A 22,284-nucleotide genomic window follows, 5' to 3' on the forward strand; every position below is an offset into this window, starting at 1 on the left:
TGAGAGGTAAGCAGCTATACTTCAAGTGAAAGTTTAATTACATATGGACCTTATTTATGAGTGAGGGATGAGGGAATAAAGAGATAGGTCAACAAAAAAGTGTAGTGGCACAAGTACTCCAGTGTTATTGTAATTCTAGGGCTCATAACTGCACAACCTGGAACTACAAAAAAAGTATGCAGGACAGTAGCAAAAGTAGAACATTTCTGCTTTCCATTTAAAATTTTTTGCAGGATGCAAACAAACTTGTTCCCTTCCACTGTGTAAGGCAACCTCTCACCCCTTGAACTTTTTATGCACCAACTGCAAGATAGCCATAAATTCTGAGAAAATGATACCTGGAGAAAAAGTAATCTTAGACTTGGTACACACAAATCTGCATTTTCGCTCACTCAGCCTTGCTATTCAATGGTTTGCGATTATAAGCTTTGGAATATAAAAGCAGTTACTAAACACAGCTGAGTCAGAAGACACTATAGCAATAACCCACACCTGGGTGTGGGTAATGCTGGATTTACCCACGGTTGGCGTGGTTTGGTCCCGAGGGCGAAGCCCTCGGGACCAAACAAAGCCAACCGTGGGTAGATCCAGAATTACCCACACCCAGAAGTGGGTTATTGCTATTATACAATGACATTATTTAAGAAAAGAAATAATTACTTTTCTTAAATAATGGCATTGTATAATGCCTGTTTACTGCCCTTCCGCAGCTGTCTGGTATACTGCGGCAGTTCTGATGTACTGCGCACCTGCGCAGTACATCAGAGCTGTGGGCAAAAGCAACAGAGAACGCAAGATCTCCGTTTCTTTTTTACTGTTCGCTATGTTAAATGGGTTTAACATAGCGAGACAGCTTTAAAATAAGCAACGGATATCTCCGTTGCTTATTTTAAAGCTGTCTCGCTATGTTAAACCCATTTAATATAGTGAGACAGCTTTAAAAAAAAGCAACGGAGATCGCAATATCTCCGTTGCTTTTTACACACTGTGTCGCTATGTTAAAGGAGTTTAACATAGCAAGACAGCTTTAAAAAAAGCAACGGAGATCTCCGTTGCTTTTTTTAAACCTGTGTCGCTATGTTAAACTCTTTTAACATAGCGAGACAGTGTTTTATACTAAAGGAAAAAGTCCGGGCGACCGGACCTTTTTCCGTTAGTATATTGAGGGATTTACAACGGGCACGCTGGTTGGGCTGGCCAATCAGCGTGCACGTTTTAGGGGCGACATTGTATAATACTCTGTTTACCACTCAGTCCATATCACCATGCTTCTATGACCCAGCATACATTGTGAAGATTTTCCTTCAGCAGATCTATGAAACCTACAGCATGAGCACAGATATGTTACTGAAGAAGTTGTGCAGTCTGCCTCTTCTGCTTGCTAACAGCACAGTCTGCACCAAGACAAGAGGTTTATAAAAACTGTTGCATATAATCTTATTTCCACAAAGTGATATTGACTGAAATCTAAACATAAAGCCTATTATCGTTCTCTCTCTCTCTTGTAATTTATAGACAAGCAGTGACTCAAACATTACATCTACTATCTGCTGCACAACACCTGGCTGATGAGAGAAGGTAAATCCACCAAAGAAAAAGGCAAGGCAAATAAACCTTAGACCTTTAAGCACAAATACAAATACCGGAACTGAGTGTACTACTGCACTACCAGCAGATTGCATCTGGGACACTTCCCTCAGCTGCTTGGCTAGATGCAATACTCTGACCAGGATTTCCTGATTTTGAGATTGCTACTGCCAGGGATCACTAGCATTACTCACTCTGTCTCTCTCTCACACACACACACACACACACACACACACACACACACACACACACACACACACACACACACACACACACACACACACACACACACACACACACACACACACACACACACACACACACACACACACACACACACACACACACACACACACACACATACACATAAAGGGTATTAAAAAGAACCACAAGCATGAGGAGAAATGTGGACATCACAGAAAAACGTACAGCTGAGTGGGCTCCAGCTTCTGCAACCCATAGAACGTCTCACATACACACACTTACAAATTTAATAGAAATTACCCAAGCAGGGACAAGATCATAGCTCTCAACCTTTCACCATAATAAATACAGACTTTGCACAACAAAGTACGGCAGCAACTGAAAAGCAAAATTGCAAGCCATTATCGGGCACTACCAGTAGATAACTCACCTCTACTCTGGAAAAGAACATTAGTTAACATTTACCTGTACTTGTTTCCTTTTTTACACCGACATAATTAGAACAAAATTAGTAGTTATCTGTACATATGGCAATCGAGTTTTCACTCTGAAAGTGCACATCTTCATTAAACCATGTGATTATCAATTAGAAATGGATTTAAGCTATCGCATGTCTAATAGCCTAAACACCCACCCTGGCAGTTATCAAGAGGGCGCTAAAGTTATAAAGGCAATTCACCTCTACTCTGGAAAAGGACAAAGTTTCAGCTGTACTTTGCTTGTTTTTTTTTTCTACGCTGCCATCTTGTGAGATTGTGGCAGTATCTCTTGTATTGTAGACTCAGAAACTGGCAGACAGATGGAAATGGATGTTCTGTCCAAATAAATTGCAGGATCAAGTAGCAATAAAGTCTGAAAATATCATAAACAGAAAGGGGATTGCTATTGCTGAACCCTGTATTTCTTTGGACAGATCAAAGAAAACATAGATTGGGGGTGAAGGTATTATGCAAGTGGTGGCTTGACATGGAATAATCCATTTGGCTGCCACCACTTGCTCCTTGCAATGCATAGAGAATCGACTTACTGACATTACTTGTATACACAGCCGATTTTTTTCAGAAAGTTAAATGTGAACATCATGTAACTCCACAATGAAAAGTTAGTTGAGAAAGTAACTGAAAAAGTTCAGGTATTTTTCAACTTATTTTTTAAAATGAAAAGAAAACCGGAACAGTCGACTAAGAATCAGTTCCCCACACTCCGTTCCAGGAACAGCTACTGAAGCACCAGCACACAGTATAACCAAACCACGAAGATTCTCTTAAAAAACAACAAAGGTTTATTGAAACAAGAATCTGTTGAGCACTTTCATCTTTTACAAAGACTTCCTCAGAACAATTAACAATTAATACAAGTATTAAAATCCTTTATATTTGCTTAATTAGTCACATGGACTGTTTGCCTTTAGTTTGTATTTAAAGTGCCAGTGCTGTCATTTAATCTTCCTTCAGTTACAACTAGCTGAATTTTGCCTAACAATTACACTACACATACTTAATAACCATTTAATGAATATAATGACTATATAAAATCACAATTTAAATTGACAAAATATAATGACATCCTATAAATTGCTTAATATATCATTGTGTTTAAAAAATTTATGATAAAAAAATATGAAAATTAATAGTGTTGTAAAATGTTATAAAAAATATAAATGTGAATAAGAATATTCCAAACTCCATTCAGTCTACCTTTGGTTCTCAAAAATAGGTCTAATACATATATACTCATTGATTCCAGGATGGACCGATGCGTTTAACTTGATTTGCCACCTGGTTTCTTTTTCAGCCACCATCTTTTTGATGTCACCCCCCCTTACATTGTGCCTCACCAGTTCCAAAATACCAAAATGAAAAGAAGAACACGCTTTATTCTCTTTTAAATGTTTCCATAAAGCGTTCTTCTCATCTTGTTTTTTGATACTATAAAGGTGGTCGTAAATTCTATTGCGCACACACCTTATGGCTTTACCTACATAAAAACAATTGCAGTGGGTGCACTTGGCTAAATAAATCAAATTCTTAGACCTACAATTTCCCTTCTGGAAATTAATGGTGGCCCTATTAAAAGCAATTTATAGGATGTCATTATATTTTGTCAATTTAAATTGTGATTTTTATATAGTCATTATATTCATTAAATGGTTATTAAGTATGTGTAGTGTAATTGTTAGGCAAAATTCAGCTAGTTGTAACTGAAGGAAGATTAAATGACAGCACTGGCACTTTAAATACAAACTAAAGGCAAACAGTCCATGTGACTAATTAAGCAAATATAAAGGATTTTAATACTTGTATTAATTGTTCTGTGGAAGTCTTTGTAAAAGATGAAAGCGCTCAACAGATTCTTGTTTCAATAAACTTTTGTTGGTTTTTAAGAGAATTTTCGTGGTTTGGTTATACTGTGTGCTGGTGCTTCAGTAGTTATTTTTTAAAAGTGGAGCAACAATACAGCTGTAAAATTAGATGCGCTTGTGGAAGGGACTCTGTTGTAACTGCATACATTTACTACCTTCTCACAGGATGTAAGCACAGAGGCACTGTGAGAAGGTACTCGGGGTTAATGAGTTAATGTATATGTATGGCTAATGAGCAGGTCTGACAAACAAGGTATTAATTGCAATGGGCACTCTGCACGATAATGACTGTAAAAAAGTGATTGGTAGCCCAACCTTCCCTTTGACAACTGGAGTAAGTTAATGCTTACAATACATGTGATCCATGGTTCTAATCTAGCACAATCCCAATTTTATTAATGCTTGTACACTCATAAAAAAGTAATGCAATCATAATTTTAAGTAACAATAAGTTTGTTTAGCACTAGAGCTCATATGAATTATATGTGTGACTGGATCCCTATCAGTTGATCGAGTTTTCAGAAACTCGAAATTCATTATCGGTGAGATGATTAGATTGAATTTCTGAAAATCAAAGCTCTTCATTGGAGATTGTGGTACTGTCAGAATCTGGAGATTTACTGCTTTCCTTAATATAGTGCTATCTCGGAGTTGGTATCTATAATTTGCAGGGGGTATGGGAGTGTGAGTTTTTGGAAATTCAATCATATTGTCTTGTCTATATGAATTTTTAGTTTCTGAAAACTCGATAAATTGACATAGATCCATGAAACTGTGTGTATGTTGACAATTATATTTCTGTAAATATAATTGTCTTTTCTGGCCTTGGATGGACTTCAGCCTTAAATGATGATCATACACACATGAGTGTATAAACTAGGACCTTGTCAGGTCAGTAGACATACATGGTTAACTTTACACTCTGTCATGTGTATTTATATATAATCAATGAGCATATCTGACAAGCACTTCTGCTGTGGCAAGGATGAAAGATCACCTGTATGTAAGAATAAGTTTTGTCAGTTTTGCATAACTTTGAATCCCACATTGTACGAATTAATTTTATCAGTGTGTAAAGCCACACCAAAAATGTGTCATGTCATAAAATTTATGACCTCAATACATGCCTTCAGAGTTAAATCAACTAATAGTTATAGCATCAACCAACTCATAAAGTAAAAGCAACTATCAGATTAACTTTCCTGTTTCAAAAACTACTTTTCTCTCTATTTGGCACTGTTGCTCTCTGCTTAACCTCACGCAGACTTAGTTGGCATGGTTGTTCAGGTTTGTGCAGTAGCATTTACTGCAATAATACAAATTGGTGGGAAAAGACTCTTAACTGTTGCTGTTTAACCTGAGCAGACATGTCTGGAGCTAGAAAGGAAAATGCCCAATTTAGGACTCAAAGGTGGTATGTGGAGAAGTCCAGAATTTTTACTGGACTTCCTGTAAAGTCCACCAGCCAAAGGCTTAAAATAGTCTGTCTAAGGCTGTCTCCAGTGCAACTGGCATTCTACACACTGAAGAGCAATGCAGGCACCACTATAATGCCTTCAAAAGGTGCCAGCAAGATACACTCAACCAGTGGATGGCTAAGTTTAGGACTGCTGCCATCCCACAGTTATGCAAATATACAGATAAAAATAATTTAAATTATATAGAAAGTTGGATATAGGCAAGGCTGATATGCATAATGATCTTCTCTTTTTTTCTCCTTTTTATTCTACAGTCAACCAGGAGTTTGCAGTGAACAGAGAAGCCCATTCTGATCATTTAGAAAGACTTAGGGAAGCAAAGGGTATGTATGCAATACAACATATGTATTATTTTATCTAAAGGATTGCTGTTTTATACACTAGTAGCAAATTATTTTAAATATAAAATTAATCATACATACTTTAGTCTGTAGCATAAGCCAGCTATAGGAGTCATTTGTAAAACTGCATTCAGATGTTGTGGCTTCAAATACCACAGGTGATGGATGGGTCAGAAAAGTACTTAAAAAGATTACATAATATTTTCAGCAAAATTGGCATACATGCCATGCTTTTTAATTAATTTGTATTATTTGATCAAGCATACGTGCATCATATGCATACTGTAAGGATTCCTTGAAGAAATAATCAGTTATAGTTTCTAGCTGTTAAAACATATACTTAAATGTAAAAGTAGAAATAAATTATTAGATTGTACTAATTCACTGTATGTTACATATGATGGTACTAATTATCTCTCTTTTTTGCTTATTACCCCTACCCTTATCTCTCTTTTTATATTTATATGTGTGGTCACAAAATTTTGATGTCATCAGTTTCTGACAACTAACAAAATGCTTTTGTAGGCCAACCACTGTGGCTCAGCCTGCTCCCACTACAATGTCTCCTGCACTGACACACAGCACAGCATGGCAGTACTGCCTCTGCTGCCCCTGCACTACCTGGGCCTGCCAAACAAGGTAAAATTACCCTAGCAGCTGGTGCAGTTGTAGTCTCCTGGAGTACTAGTGGAGGTGGGGATGTTGTCACCCACCAGGAGATGCCAGGCATGGTGCATGAGGTCATGGAAAGTACCATTGGTGCACACCTCAGCTGGATGGAGAATATGCTCACTGGAATACTGGGCAAATGAAAACGTGAAGCACTCCAACAGCAAGCTGAGGAGGGGGCAGTGATGACAGTTCTGAGGGTGAAGACTCGATTCTCACTGTCCCCATCTTTGAAGGGCATGGGCATCCGATGTCCCCTTCCTATCCCTAATCACAGTGTTCCCCAAATGGTTGTATCCCACACCATCCCTGTCTCTTGTCTTGTTTGTCTTGTTTGTCTGCATCTGCTTCCTCACCTACCCTACTTACCTGACCCTTGCTCAACATATTTCTTACTTAAATAAAAATTTATAAATGAGCACATGCCCCCCCCATAAAAAATATTGTCCCATACATAGCTCTCCACTTTTCACATGTGTCTTCTCAACACATTTAATTTGATCCAATTAGCTATACAGCATGATTGCATTGTTGTCACCCATCTTTGTTGAGGCAACAGTCCAAATTCAGCCAGTTTGTTTGTGTCTTTTGGCTTTTCCCGGTTAGGGGTCGCTACAGCAGAACTCCGGTCCGCTAATGATTGGCAGTAGAGTTTTACGTGCTGGCTTGCCGGGCCTAACGCACAACCTTCAATGAAGGAACACCCATTCACGCATGTCGCCACACAGAAGACGCTCTAACTGAGAATCAAACGGGCAACGTCTAACTGTGAGGCGACAATGCTACCGCAGCATCAAAATCTATACACATTAATTTTACACTGTTAAATAAGTGGATAGCTATGGTTCTTTCCTAACTCCATCCTACATATTCCTATATTGCTTTTCCTTTGTTCTTTCCCCTCCCTCCCCCATTTCTCCACTTTCCTATCTGCCCCATTTTAACACCTTTAATCTGGTCAAAAAATAGAATCACACACCACACACATAAATAAGAAATCAGCAATGAAGCCTTCACTTTTTGTCCCCAGTGTTTTCTTGGTGTTTTGCATTATGTACCAATTCTGAGTGACTGTGAATTGCTCTTTCTGTCCAATGGCATGGTGTGGTTACCATTGCGCAATGCTGCTTAAACCCACTGCACTAAGAAAATGCACAGTCAAACTAGATTAAAGTCACTCATATTAAAAATTTAATTTAAAAAAGTATTTTTTTGTCTGATGACTGTATCAATATGTAACTCCATATGTGTACTGTTCACATAAATCACTTGAGTAACATTTGCTTATATGCATTACTTCACTCTAGATATTCCCTCTCACATTTCAAATAATTATCACATGTAATTATTTAATTACATCATGAATACATATTTAAAATTATTAAATAGAGCTGCATCCGAACATTTTACCACCTGGGCTCGACATAAAAGCTTAATGTTCTTACACTTGCTGCCACAGACTCAGCTAAGCAGCATGTGTGTTTGTTACAGTCAGTATTATCCAAAGTGCTGACTGTCATGCCCATGCCTCTCCACTTAATGTGTTTGCATTGAGGAAAGCAAATGAATAGAAATGTCATCATTTTATCGATGAAGCAGAGGCCCACATTTGCTCATTGCTTGAATACGTGCAAATGGGAAAAGCAGTATAAATACTTTTTTAAGGTTAGACAATTTATGACACAACATTTTTATAAGAACTATTCATAAACACCATAGTATCTGTTAGTTGTGTCTGTCATAGCCAGTATGGATAAGTACATCTCAAGTTCAAGTAGGAGTCCTTAAATGTGTACCTCACATGTGCAAACACTTTGCCATCAATTGTGCAAACAAGCTGCTTGGCAGTGCTCTACTGAACATGCTTATTAGCATGCATTACTTCTGTTTACTCCCCAGTGCAGCTTCATCCCATTAAAGGACATGTAAAAGACACAACTAAAGGGAAGGCACTTTTAAAAGACTGAACACACAGTCTCATGTTACCTGCATCCATGCACTTGAAACTTGGTATCTCAGTACTTGCCCCCAAATATTAACTATACTACAGAAATAAATAACAAAAATGCTGTGTTACATACCATGTACATCTTTATACTGACAATGCACATTCAGATTGTTTAATACTTGTACTAATGTGGACAGCAATAATTCACAAACATGAACAAACAAATGTTGTTTTTCTTTTGGCTTTTCCCGGTTAGGGTTGCCACAGCTTGTAATGTATACAACATAGTGGGAAAAAGCAGAAAATGTCTCATTTCTGCTACATGCATTCCTGACAAATGTATGCATTAGTTTGTAATGCTGTCTTTTAAAGTATACCTGCACATTAGAAACACAACAGGAAATACTGTATCCACAGTTCACGCACCACTCTCATAACAGGATATGTCAACCAGATCATAACATGAAGGCATCATCTATAGACATCATCTATAAAGACAACTCTGACAAGGCAAATACATACTTTAGAGGTGTTGCAATCATTGCATACTTTGTTTTGTAGATGAACAAAGTAATTACATGTGTGATAGATTAGCACAGCAGCCACATTATGTGTGTCCCTATGTATGTGTAAGTATGTGTGCATAGTCAGAGGAACCTCAATCTGTATCCTACTATCATCAATCCAGCACCATGCAGAACTTTAATATCTTGACAGTTGTGCATGGCTACCCATCCATTTCATACAGGCTTCCCAACATCTTCTGTCAAACATCCAATGATCTGCCAAACATCCAATTTCTTTTACTGCTCATTGTATATGTACAGCTTGGTGGTTACTCCACAGTGAATATCCATCCTTACATATTTAAACTTACCTAGGAAGCTAGAGTGGCTTCATAGACAGCTCTTGTATTGATATCTGCTTCACAGCATTCTGTATTTAGTATTAGTAAGCAGAAACATATAGTTGCTGTTTTATGTATGCAAATAATAGAAACATAGGTTCATAGGTTCATAGGTTCATACTAGGCTATCTGCCCAAGGGCATTTATAAGCCTAGCCCAGAGTTTTGTGGCTTTCGCCACCCCTTTAGTTTGAAGGATACTATGCCCATTATGTTGTTGTGCCTCTGTCAAGCAGTGACACTGAGGTAATCCCTGGGGTATATCTGCGATCTCCCATCCATTGGTCAAGATTTCTCTTGAACAAGGCCAGCGAGGTGCTCTGCCTCACATGTACCGGGATTTTACACAGCATTCATTACAAATTCTAGCCAGTATCCTACCATCTACAGTTCTAATTGGTATTAGTTAGCAGAAACATACCTGATATTAGTAAAGAGAAACATACAGTTTGTTTATTTGGTATCTGAAAAGCAGAAACAGTGTTTGTTACAAACTCTAACCTGCATCTTACTTAACTACAGTGCTAGTTGGTTTTAGTAAGCAGAAACATACTTGGCATTAGTAAGCAGAAACATACAGCTGTTTGTTTATTTGGTACTTAAAAAGCAGGAACAGTATTTGTTACACATTCCATTTATTTATTTATTATTTTATTTTACATTTGTTTACCAGGATAGTCCGACTGGATACATGTCCATTTTCATTGAAGGCCCGGGGAGAAAAGCTCCAAAAAAACATTCAACAAACTGTTACATTTTTACAGTTTAAAACACAAATAAAATGATGTTTATACACAAAAACAGATACACAAACAAATTATTACATTTTTACTCAGATGGAAAATTCTAGACAGTGTTTTTAAGACTGATAGAGTATTGAATGCCTAGTAGGCTAACCTGGTAGTAGATCCAAGGAGATCATAGGATTTATAAGTTAAGAAACACAAGGGCTGCCACAGTGGGGCATAACACAGAACAATGCCACACCACCACCGCGCCCGATGCTGGCAGTGGATGTCCAACAAGGAAGTGCGCCATAGCAGGGGATAGGACATGTATGTATACTGTCACAGCACACATATGTATGGGCATATGCCGTGGCAAGTAATACGTAATGTGAGCACGGCGATGCACGTATGCCTTGCGGTAGGGGATACTATGTCAACTATATAATAATGTGGAAGCTGTCAGCGGTGGATATGACAGACATCATACAGTATCACAGGCATATCATGCATAATGGAGTTATGGCCTATTGGTATGTACCAATAACAGGATACATGGCCTGTAGCATATGGGACAGAGTAGTAGCATAATAGCCATCCGAAATGGAAGGAAAGCACCAAGTAACCATGGACAAACGTCTGTAGCAGGCAATGTGGGCAACAATGAAGTCCGGCAGAGTCCATGCATGTAAACACATGTGCAGTGGACACAGTAGTGTCATCCCCCATGGTAGTGTCCAGTGAACAGCAGAGGTGGTGTCAACCGCATGTCTGCCACAGTACTGCTGCTGTGGTGGTACCATGACCACGTGTCACTCAAACAGCAGGGAGCTATCACATGAACAGCCACTGTGTGTCACTGTGGGATGTGCACAGAGACCTATGTTCCAGGTAGCATGGTGTGTTGGTTGTGTCTCGTAAGTAACACAGAAGCCCAGTCCATGCAATGTGGCATGTGTGCACATATCCATGAGTGGTCCGTTCACACTGCCCACTGCAATTGCCAAGTGTATGAGTACTACATGCATCAGTAATGTGGAGGACATGGTTCATGTCAGAGCAGAAGACACCCTGTGTATGTGGTATGCAGATGTGTACAGATGTGTTACCCGTCTGTCAGCCGTGATATGTAAACTGTCTGAGCCTGGTACACATCATGGCATGATAATGTGCTGTACCATGTAAAAAGTGAGCCATTGTGGAAGGTACACCACGAATGTGGTATTGTAACCCTGCCCGTGTGTAAGATGTGTATGCCACAGGTACAATGGCTACCTATGTACCAGCATCACACAGTACAGATAGGTGTGGGCCCTGCAGATGTGTACCCATGCCACAGTGGAATACGCAACCACCTGGCACCATGTGGGGCATATGTGTGTGTACAGCAACCATGTACCAATTTGATATGCATGTACAGGGACAGTATCATGTGATACTCAGTGGATGAATGTTGCATATGCAAAGGTGATGTGCATGCACCATGTGTCATGCATCCTGATGCCACTGACACCCACATGATGTATCTGCCCACACGACACCCGCACGGTTGTTATCTGTATGAGCTGGTGGAGCTATAATGTGCCAGGTATGTAGATGTGGGATATCTAGGCATGGACAGTACTCTGTGACAACATGTTGTGTATGTAAGCAAATAGTGAACATGAGGGCTCCATGACTGGAGGACTGTGTAATGCCACATGTACCTGACATGTAGTAGGTAGCATGATATGCTGGCACCACTGTGTGTCCTGTCCAGGAGTCATATAGCCTAACATCCTGAGTAGGACACAGGGTATGATGTGGGATTGGATATGTATTGCATTGCCTATACCAGAATGTGGAATGGTGCTGAAGGGCAATCTGAGGACAATGTCTGATCTGTTGCCCTCTGTACTACCAACCACCCATGCAATGGTATGACAGGTGGCCAGCATGTGTATGTGGTGTGCTGTGGCACACAGAAGCCCAACAAGGGTGCCAGTAAAGGCATGGAGGTCATCAATGAGTGTGTGAAGCACGTTTGTGAGGATGTGCCCCAGTGCTATACAGAATGGCCCAGTCATGGGTTATGCAGAATGCAGTCCCACACATGCAATGCAGTGCCACCCATGTGTAGTGCGATAGATGCGGCAGTGTGACGGTCAAGGTACACAATGTCCGACAACAGGCTAGCAGTGAAGTCAGTGGGCTGGTGTGGAGACACATACCAGACAGGTTGGCGGGACATAACAGCTAGGGAGATCAGAAGGTGACATTGGGACAGTGTCTTAGGACATAACGTGTGCATGGCAGTACCATGTATGTGTCCACAGGGACATTACGATGTCCATGTATGGATTGCAACCCTGTAGTGAGTGAGAGTGTGTATCATTGGTAGGTACACCATTGCCGGGCATGTTGCCAACATTATCTCAGTCAGCAATGCCTGGGTGACTGTTGTACGTGACATCGAATGTGGATGTAGCCAAACAACACAGACATACCACCACACTGCCTGAGGACCCACACTGCAATGTGCGGCAGTCATGTGTAGGTAGCTAGCCTTGGAGCATGTGATGGACCACGAGGACCCACCATGGCTGTCAAGTGATGCACCCCACACATGTGAATATACCCACCGTGCAACAGCTTGCACATGTGCCCATACAGCAGATGTGCATGGAACATGACCACCACCGTGGCGTCTGTGAAAAGCCCAGTACCGCCATGTCTCTGTGTGGAATAGCATGGTCCCTACCATTGCGTACATGCTACGGAAGTGCACTGTGATATGTGTCAGCATAGTCATGTACACTGTCCATCTGCCGGGGTGCCATGCCATTAACAACCCCTGCCAGCAGACGTCAGTAGTACCGGTTGTAGAACACATGTACCATGTTTGCTGCAATGGGTGTGTGTCCAGGGTGTGGCTAGCAGGGTCGTGAAGCATATATGTTCATCTACCAAAGGGGGGATAACCCCAGGTTTAACACACCAGATACATGGAGGTATTGTGCATGCTGAAGGTAGTGTAGGTATGGTATGTGTTGTGTAATGTGTCACCCAGCTAGGTGGAGTGCATGCCCAAGCATGTGTGGGTACATGGGTGTTCACTCTAGGGAAGTGTGGGTTGCTGTCAGCACATGGCAGTAGCAGCTGTCCGAGGCCCAATGTACAGTATGACAACACAGACAGCATGTAACCTGTGGTGTACAGTGTAAGCTCTGTTGCGTGTTACAATGTGTCTAGCAGTCACAAACATGGGTATCTGAACATGGAGCACCTATGATGCATTGTGTTCGGCAAATATCCAGTATGTGTGCAAAACATTGTGTGATGTGGGATCCCCTCACCTCTGTGTGTTGCAGTCCAGGTATGTGCTTGTGAGGTATGATCCGTGTACAATCTGTACTTGCAGGTGTGCTGTGCAGAGCATGGAGGCAGGTCCCAGGCACTGCAGATAAATGTGAGTCGTGCACTAGTGTGTGCCTTGCTTGTGTGCAGCACAGTGGAAGGTGCTAGCATTGTCCCACATGACCGCATGCCATGCCTGCCTGTTACAGCCCTGCTGTAGACAGTCATGTGACACCACCACAGAGGCAGTATAGCATGTGAAGATGTACATGTGTGCTCCACACCCCAGGCAGATGTCCGCAGGTCATGTGTGCCACAGCAGTGTGGTCGACCAGGACTGTCATAGTGGTCTGATACCACATGCCTGTATAAGTACAGTATGAGCATAGTCAACAGTTGCAGTGAAAGAGTAGGTCAATGTACAGTGTCCCCGTGTTCAGACCACCGCCTACAGTACACTTGGGTAGACACACACCCAGAGGGTGAATATACCGGTGAGCCATCATATGTCCCAGTACACGTAGCCTGTATAATGCCATCACAGGGTGGTCACAATAACATGTGGTATGACAGACATGTTGTACCAGGTGATGTGTCATGTGTGCATATGTTGAGTTGCACAGCCGTTCACACATCCGCAACATATCAGTGCATGATGCCTAGTGTAACATGATGTGTGGAACTGCACTGTGATCCACAACAGGGTCATCTGAGACAGGTGTGTTGTGAATGGTGTAACCCATGGTTCCACGGGATATACACTGGTGCTGTTGGCTGCCATGCTGGGGGCCACCAGTGGTGCCTGCAGTGGTCATACAGACATACTGCACACATTGTTCTGGCAGGAATGTCCATTGTTGTGGATGATGTGTTGCTACGTGAAGGTAGGTGTGTGTTGTGAATGTTACCCATCCAGATATGACCATCAGGCGCAGTCATGGTTGTCGACGGCATCACACCCATCCACAGCTGTCAGAACCCTGTCCCCAGAATGGGTGTCAGCCACCCTCGTACTGTGTGACCTATGTGCAGATGGTGGAACACCTCCTACTGGCTGGCTAACAGTGTCATCTAGGAAGGCTATGTGATGGCTGGAATATGCTGTCATAATGTATAATGCTGGTATCCCAATGAAGTACATGGAATCACACACAGTACGCCATGGCTGGCATGTAAACCATGTACAACAATGACTGTGTGACAGACACAAACAATGCGGAGCCATGTTGGACATGCACCCATGAGAACACCAAATGAGGTATGTCGCACATATCGATGTACAACTGTCAGCTATGGCCATAGCATGGATGCAGATGCATATCCCCCACAGGCAGTACCATGCCATGTAGGTAGGGGGGCATTGCACGACTACATGTGACAGTTGCTGTACCGACACATGTACTGCATATCCGTCATGTAGGGGTAGCAGTGGTACGTGACTGTTGTACATGCCTGTACATATGACCATGTCCCACAGGATATGTGTTATGTGTGTACAACACGTGTTGTACCGTCATCAAGCTGTGAAGTGTATGGCTGCCAGTGTACCTGTGTGATATGTTCTGCAATGGGTGCAAAGGTACGCAGTAGTGCATTGCATGCCCACATGCCCCACACAGGTGCATAGCCTGAACATACAATACAAAGAGGGTGTTGGATCATAGCAACCCACAAGAGGAGATGGGTACGGGTGGCAACCCACTACCACCCGTTCGGGTAAGGTGTGCATGTCCATGACACAGTAGCACCCGAGAAGCTAGCAGTACAGCAGTACAGAGTGGCATGCATATATGTTCACTAATACCCCTGTGTGTCCCACCACTGGCCCGTGGACAGACAGACACCAACACAATGTGCAGAATTGACATGTGCACAGCACATCACCGCTGTCTACTGTAGAACAGGCTTACTGTGTAGACATGTGCACAGAAGGTCTGCGCCAGCCACACTCAAACACATTATGTGTCGAACCCCACCATTATTTTAGCCCATGCCACAGACAGATGTGCACGCATCTGTGTATGTACATCTGGGAATGTCCCCGGCCTAGCAGTATAGCTGTCAGTGTTGCGAACAACATACTGAATGGGCTGTGTGTGTGAGGTGTGCATCATACATGTATGGTCCGATCGACGATACCATCAGTGCCCCTGCTATGTGAACATCCATGTCCCCATACATGGATACCTATGCTGTGCCCAACACCATGCCGCCCCGTGGGAGGGATGGCGCTGTGTGGTGCACCAGCTGACATGGGGTGGCAGCAGGCACTGGATGTAGACATATGTGGTACCCATGTCAGGCCAGGCAACCATCCATGTGCACGGGATAGCAGTGTGTGGGCACATACAGCACTGTGTTGAACAATATCGCAGCACATAGCACCTGTCAGGGGTAATGTGTATGCATGGATGTGCGATACCTGCATGCATCATACACACCCCCACCAAGCAGCGTGCAGCCTACCTTGCAGAAGGCCAGTGTCCACACCATGATGATAGACATGTGTAATGTCCATATACACATAAGCAATGACATATGGAATGGACAGCCACCCTGCCAATATCAGTACCCCCCAGGTGGGTCGCATCCCAGTGCCATCTATGTGACATACCCTGCCATACCATGCAGACCTGCCCAGCAAGGCTGCACGTGCTATCACAGTCCTACATGGTGCGATGGACAAATGGCACTTGCACTATCAACCGTCCACAGCAGTAATGTGGCACTGATGCACCCTGTGGTGTCACAGGTGCTGTGTGTTGGTGTGGACAACGTGCGTGCGCACATGCTATGCATGACCTTTCCTGCTAATGTCACATGGTTACACATTGTCCCATGTGTATCACATGTGCAATACAGGTGAGCCGTGGCAGGTTGGCCAACACCCGTACAGTGCTGTGTAGATGTACATGGCACAACACATGCATGTACAGGTGTCCATGTGTATGTGTGCAGTGCCACCGCTGACATTCATAATGGCTGCGTACGTGATGCCTAGTGACATATACACAGCATCCAGGTGAACAGTAGAACTGTTGTCACATTGGGACACGTGCCAAATGATATGAACACAGGTGCAGGCAGGTACACATGTCCACAGCAGGCTACCATCAACATGGTGTGTGTACAGTGTGATGAGTTGACACACAGATATGATATGAAACCCACTGCTTAATGGTGTGACGGCAACACGTCAGCTGTGTCACTGCCATGATGCATTGCAGAGATTACTGTGCAGATGTTGTACATGTCATAGCAATGTATGTCCAGCAGTATGCCAGTACATCAGTGTAAATGTGACCTGTCACCATCATTATGTCTTACAGATAATGCCACGTTCCCGGCTGCCAGCCTTCAGCCGCCAGGAGGATGACGTTATTATACCGTTGCTCCACGACAACTACGATATACTATTCAGCCATGTGCCACAACAAGCACAGCAGCGGGATGACGTGTGGCAGGATATGCGCAGGAGGGTGAACAACGTGGGTGGCAACAACCGCACCTACCAGCAGATCCGCCGACACTGCACAGACCTAATTCGGCAAGCGAAACAGCGTGCCGCCACAATCGCCAGACAACAAGGTGGGACAGTTGGTGGGCCACCAACCCAGCCCCCACTCACACACACGGAGGAGCTCCTGGCCAGTCTGGGGACACCCAGGGAACAACATGCAGAAACACTCGCTGCTATCATGGAGGTGGGTGTCTCCCAACCAACGAGCCTGGAGCTGCCTGGTAAGTCAGTCTTGCATGTGTGTATGATATCTGACGTAGGTGTGGGTGTCATAGTACACCACATAATGTAGCAACACATGCCAGGTATATGGCCACACAAGCTGCATACTACAGTATGCTACGTTGTGTTTGCAGACATGTGCATAACACATGCTACCACACAGGTACATGATGTGATATGCACAGTGCTTACTGTGGCTACAGTAATGGATAATGTGTATACTGTTGTGTCGCCCCTATACAGGTACCTCTGGCGTGTCGCACAGACATGGGTCCGTCGCAGGTGAGATTGTTGTTAGTAATAGGCATGTTACAGTGTATAGATATTCCCCATGTGTCCAGGTATGACATGCACACCTGAGTCTGCTCCAGTCACGGTATACAGGTTGCACCACCCGACACACACACCACCCATGTACAGTAGATACAACCGTTAGTATACACCGGCATGACACCACATAACCCATCGGTGTGATGTGTGCAGTCAGCTATGCATACAATGGTGGAGGTGTTCTACAATGGCTGCATGTGTAGTATGCATCGGAATGCCTTTGCGGTATGCACACAGTACCACATAGTGAGCTGTGATCTGGCCAGCACACAGGTGTTACCAATGCGACCTATGCCCCTGCATTGTGTGCACATGTTGTGACATGGCACATGATATGTCCCATGCACGTGGTGTTCTGTCTGCAACATTGTCACACCATGACATGACCTACGCACGACATAGCAGACATCCACAATGTCTGCATAGCCTTCGGGAATGTGACACCTCAGACTAGTACGGGTGTATGTCACATGGGCCACCACAGGGATGTGTACACGATGCCCATCACACGCAATTGTCCATGACCCAGTCAAACATGGCCATGGGTGATACCCACAGGCATGTTGCCACACAGTACATCTGCAGTGGGTAGTCACCGTTGCACCCTGTCCACACATAGTGCGATCATAGCTGTAGTGGACCCCCTGTACATCTGATGTGGTACACCAGACAAACGAAATGCCTGTCTGCAGCCACTGGAGGTGCCACCAATGTCTACCATATACGTGCTGTGGAACAGCATGACTGTGTTGCAGACATGGCAATGCAATGCGTCCATGTTACGCATCGCACAGAAACATACCTGTGTCTTGCTGCCATGCAGTGGCACAGTGCCCGTACTCCCCACTGTACAGCTATGTACACAGCTCACACCAACCACACCTGCACAGACATCCTTGTTACACATGCATTCTATCTGTAGCCTGTACACATAACACTGCACTGTGACGTCCAGTTTGATGTGGTGCATGTGGTGGGACACCATTGTCACATGTCCACATGTTATCACACATATTTGCGGTGTACATGACAAAGTGACGCCCGCCATGTGTACTGTTAACCCGCCTGTGGCCACACGGTGTATCACGGTGATGCATGCAAACTACCATGAATGTGTGTACTGCAAGCCTACTGAAATGACAACTGCTTGATGTAGTGTGCACCTCAGGGCAGTATGCATACTACCACTATTAATGTCTGGCCTGCATTCACTGAGCTGTGGTGTGGGAATGCTGCATGCCATCTGCAATATCACATGCATGATGTGTCTGCATGTGTGTGTGTCTGTGTGTGTGTGTCAGCGTGTGTGTGTCTCCGCATGTGTGTGTGTGTGTGTGTGTCTGTGTGTCTGCGTGTGTGTGTGTCTGCGTGTGTGTCTGCGTGTGTGTAATGTATCTTACAGTATGTCTTTGTATTCACAGGTGCTGTAGGTGCGTTCCCCTCCTGCGGTCCATCTGATGCTAGTGTCCCCACAGATACTAGCGGTGATGACCATATGCATGAGGCACAGGCAGGGTCATCACGGGCAGAAGCTGTGCCAATGGTTAACATCCCAACTATGTCCCCTTCATCTCCGCACACTGTTCAGATGCCGACACATACCACATCACCGATGCCCATAGAGGAAGGACAGTCAGCGTCTGTTGGCACTGAGCAGGAATGTGCGGTGGCTACAGAAGGTGCGGGTACACACCATGTTGCCAGTGTCATGACTGGCGATGTGCCACACAGGCATGTGGCTGGTGCTGCTCGTAGGAGGAGCTCTGGTAGACATGCACCTGCCGTACAGGGTGCAGCAGCTGGTATCACCAGATGCATGTTTCAGACTGTAATGGCGGCATAGGCACGTGCCGAACGGCAGAACCAAGAAGGGCAGAGGCTGCAGAGGGCCACAATCCATTCCTTAAATGAGAACATCCAGTCATTGGCGAATGCTCAACAGCAGCTTGCCGATGTTCTGGATAGGAGATTAGGTGAGATGGTTGGAATCCTCGACCGAGGCATGTCAATCCGCGAGCATGAGCTGTCTGTGCTGGAACACCTGGTAGGGGTGAGGCGTAGGACACGTGGCCATAGGCCAGCAACACCACCTTGTGCAGGTCGACGTGTGCGTGCCACCTCTCATGCCCACTCACACAGTGCTGGTAGCAGCAGCAGTGCAGCTGGTGCTACACCAACCACACCAGGACACAGCAGGCCACGTGGACGTGGCCCTGGCTGGTCCCAGCGTGGACACGGTTCCAGCGGACATGTGTCATCAGAGAGTGGCCACTCCATACCTCCACCCGGTAGTGCCCGTGCGACCCCAGGCAGGCACGGGTCACATGGCCGCAGGCGGACACAGTGAGCCGTACAACCTGCACTGTACAGTCTGGGGCTGCCAAGTATACCCCGTGTAGGCATCACAGATGGCTGAACTGTGTACACACATACCCACACACAGCAGACACAACTGTAGGGCTCCACCACATCCACATGCATTCTGCACAGTCATGCCCAGTAAATGCACCAGCCCTTACACACACACATGATGACAGCCTATGCCCCTGGCACACATATCACCCTGGGCATATGATGAAGCCTCTGCCGCAGCACCGTGATCCACACCATCGGTGCACGGTTATGCAAACATATTCTGATGCACAGGGTGGACAAGATAGTGAGAGGTGTATGTGATACCTGTGTCCGCATAGTGCGCGATGTGTATGTTGCAGTGGTTGTGTATGACAGGTGACAGGTGCGTATGTGACGTGGGTTGTGTACTGACATCATGCAGCAGACATACCATGTAGTGCAGGTGCAGCATACATTGATCTGTGTACACGGTATGCGTGGCGGTTACGTGTAGCACCATGTTGGTTCTGTTAACCTGTATGCCAAATATGGTGTACTTGCATGTGCCTACTGGGAGCACTGTTATCAGTCCCCCACGTGTAGCTGTGGGTTACCCACAGGCACATCTGGCAATATCAGCATACCACAGGTACCCGCAACCTGCATGGACCCCTACATAGGTACATAGGCGCATAGGTACATACCAGGCTATGTGCCCTATGGCATGTGTAAGCCTAGCCAGAGTGTGTGTGGCTGTCACCACCCCTTAGTATGAGGATACTACATCCATCGGTCCGCTGTCCCTCTGTCCAGCAGTGACACAGAGATGATGCCTGGCGCATACCTACGATCACACATCCACACGTCAGGATTACTCTTGGACAAAGTCAGTCAGGGGCTCTGCTTCACATGGGCTGGGAATCCTTTCCATGTTGTAGGGGGTCTCTGGGCGATGACCCTGTCCCCCCAGCACGTCCTATTTATGTCCGTGTTGAGGTTTCTGTCAGTTGCTTCTGTGCGCGTTTTTGCTTGGAGCCTAGGAGGTGGAACATGTCCATGTCACCCAGGTCGGACATGGCCGTGTATGTCAGGCACAGATCACCTCAGAGCAGACGGGCTGAGAAGGTATACAGCCGGAGTCCCCTCGGTCGGGCAGCGTGTGACACTTGTCTCAGCACCTTTATCCCTGTCTTGTGGAATGTTTGTGGTCCTTCCGAGTGCTGCAGGTGTCAGGTTAGGTACATCCCAGATGTGGCGTTGTACGCAATCATTGGTCTGATGTGTGAAGAGTACAGGGGTACAATGAACTCCCCTGATGTGGATGTGAATCCCTTCATGACCAGGTGGCCACAGTGGAATGTCTTCCCAACCACATTGGCAATGTGAGTGTCGACAGAGGTTACCGACAGATTTGGTACCCATGTCCCTGATCACGTCCACCATGTTTAATGGATTACCACCTATATGGTAAGTCGGGGTGAACATGTCTTTCCCACTGGGTAGGTCTACACCTTCCCTGGCATGTAGCATCAGGCCATGGCTCTGGCACCAGTTATCCATTTCTATGAGACCCCAGGTGGATGTCCGTGTCTGATGGGGTGTTGAGTATGGTGGCCGGTGTGCAGTCATCTGCATACCTTGTCTGCCACAATCCCCCTATGTTTGCATGCACATTGGAAAGTTGAATGCCGAACAGGAGGGGGCCCAGGACTGAGCCCTGTGGGCCACCACTCGAGACCAGCTTGGAGTCTGACATGGCACCAGGAACACAAACCCTGTGTGGTGTGACCTCCATCCAGTTGACAAACCATCATGTGACATATGTCTCCACATGTACACTGGTGAGCCTTTCCATGATGCCCATGTGGAGTGTGGTTTGAACGCTCCCGCCAGGTCATGGTAGTCTGTGCAAACCGACGTACCCCCATTAATGGCCTTAGTGACCCCTCCAGACAGGTCGAGCAGGTTTGGGAGGCAGGATCTGCCCTTGACTGAGTCGATGTGGGTATGTTCCGGTATTGGCTGTACACCAATGTCTTTATTTATGGGCTCCAGTATGGACCTCCCCACAGCTTTGCAGACAAGGCTTGTCAAGCTGATAGGGCAGGGATGTCTACAGTCCATAATAGCACTACCCTGGTGTAGTGAGACCACAGTTGCCGTATGCCATCCATCGGGGACGTAGCCCGTAGTAAGCCTAAGATGAAACAGTGGCCTTATGTGCGGGGTGAGAGCCTCAATGAGGTTGTGTAGCACACAGCCAGGGACACCATCTGGTCCCATTGATGCTGTGTTCACCGCTTAACAGATATCAGCTCTCTC

This window comes from Protopterus annectens, chromosome 4.part0 (genome assembly GCF_019279795.1).
Source record: "Protopterus annectens isolate FY-2018-M chromosome 4.part0, PAN1.0, whole genome shotgun sequence".
Taxonomy (NCBI): domain Eukaryota; kingdom Metazoa; phylum Chordata; order Ceratodontiformes; family Protopteridae; genus Protopterus; species Protopterus annectens.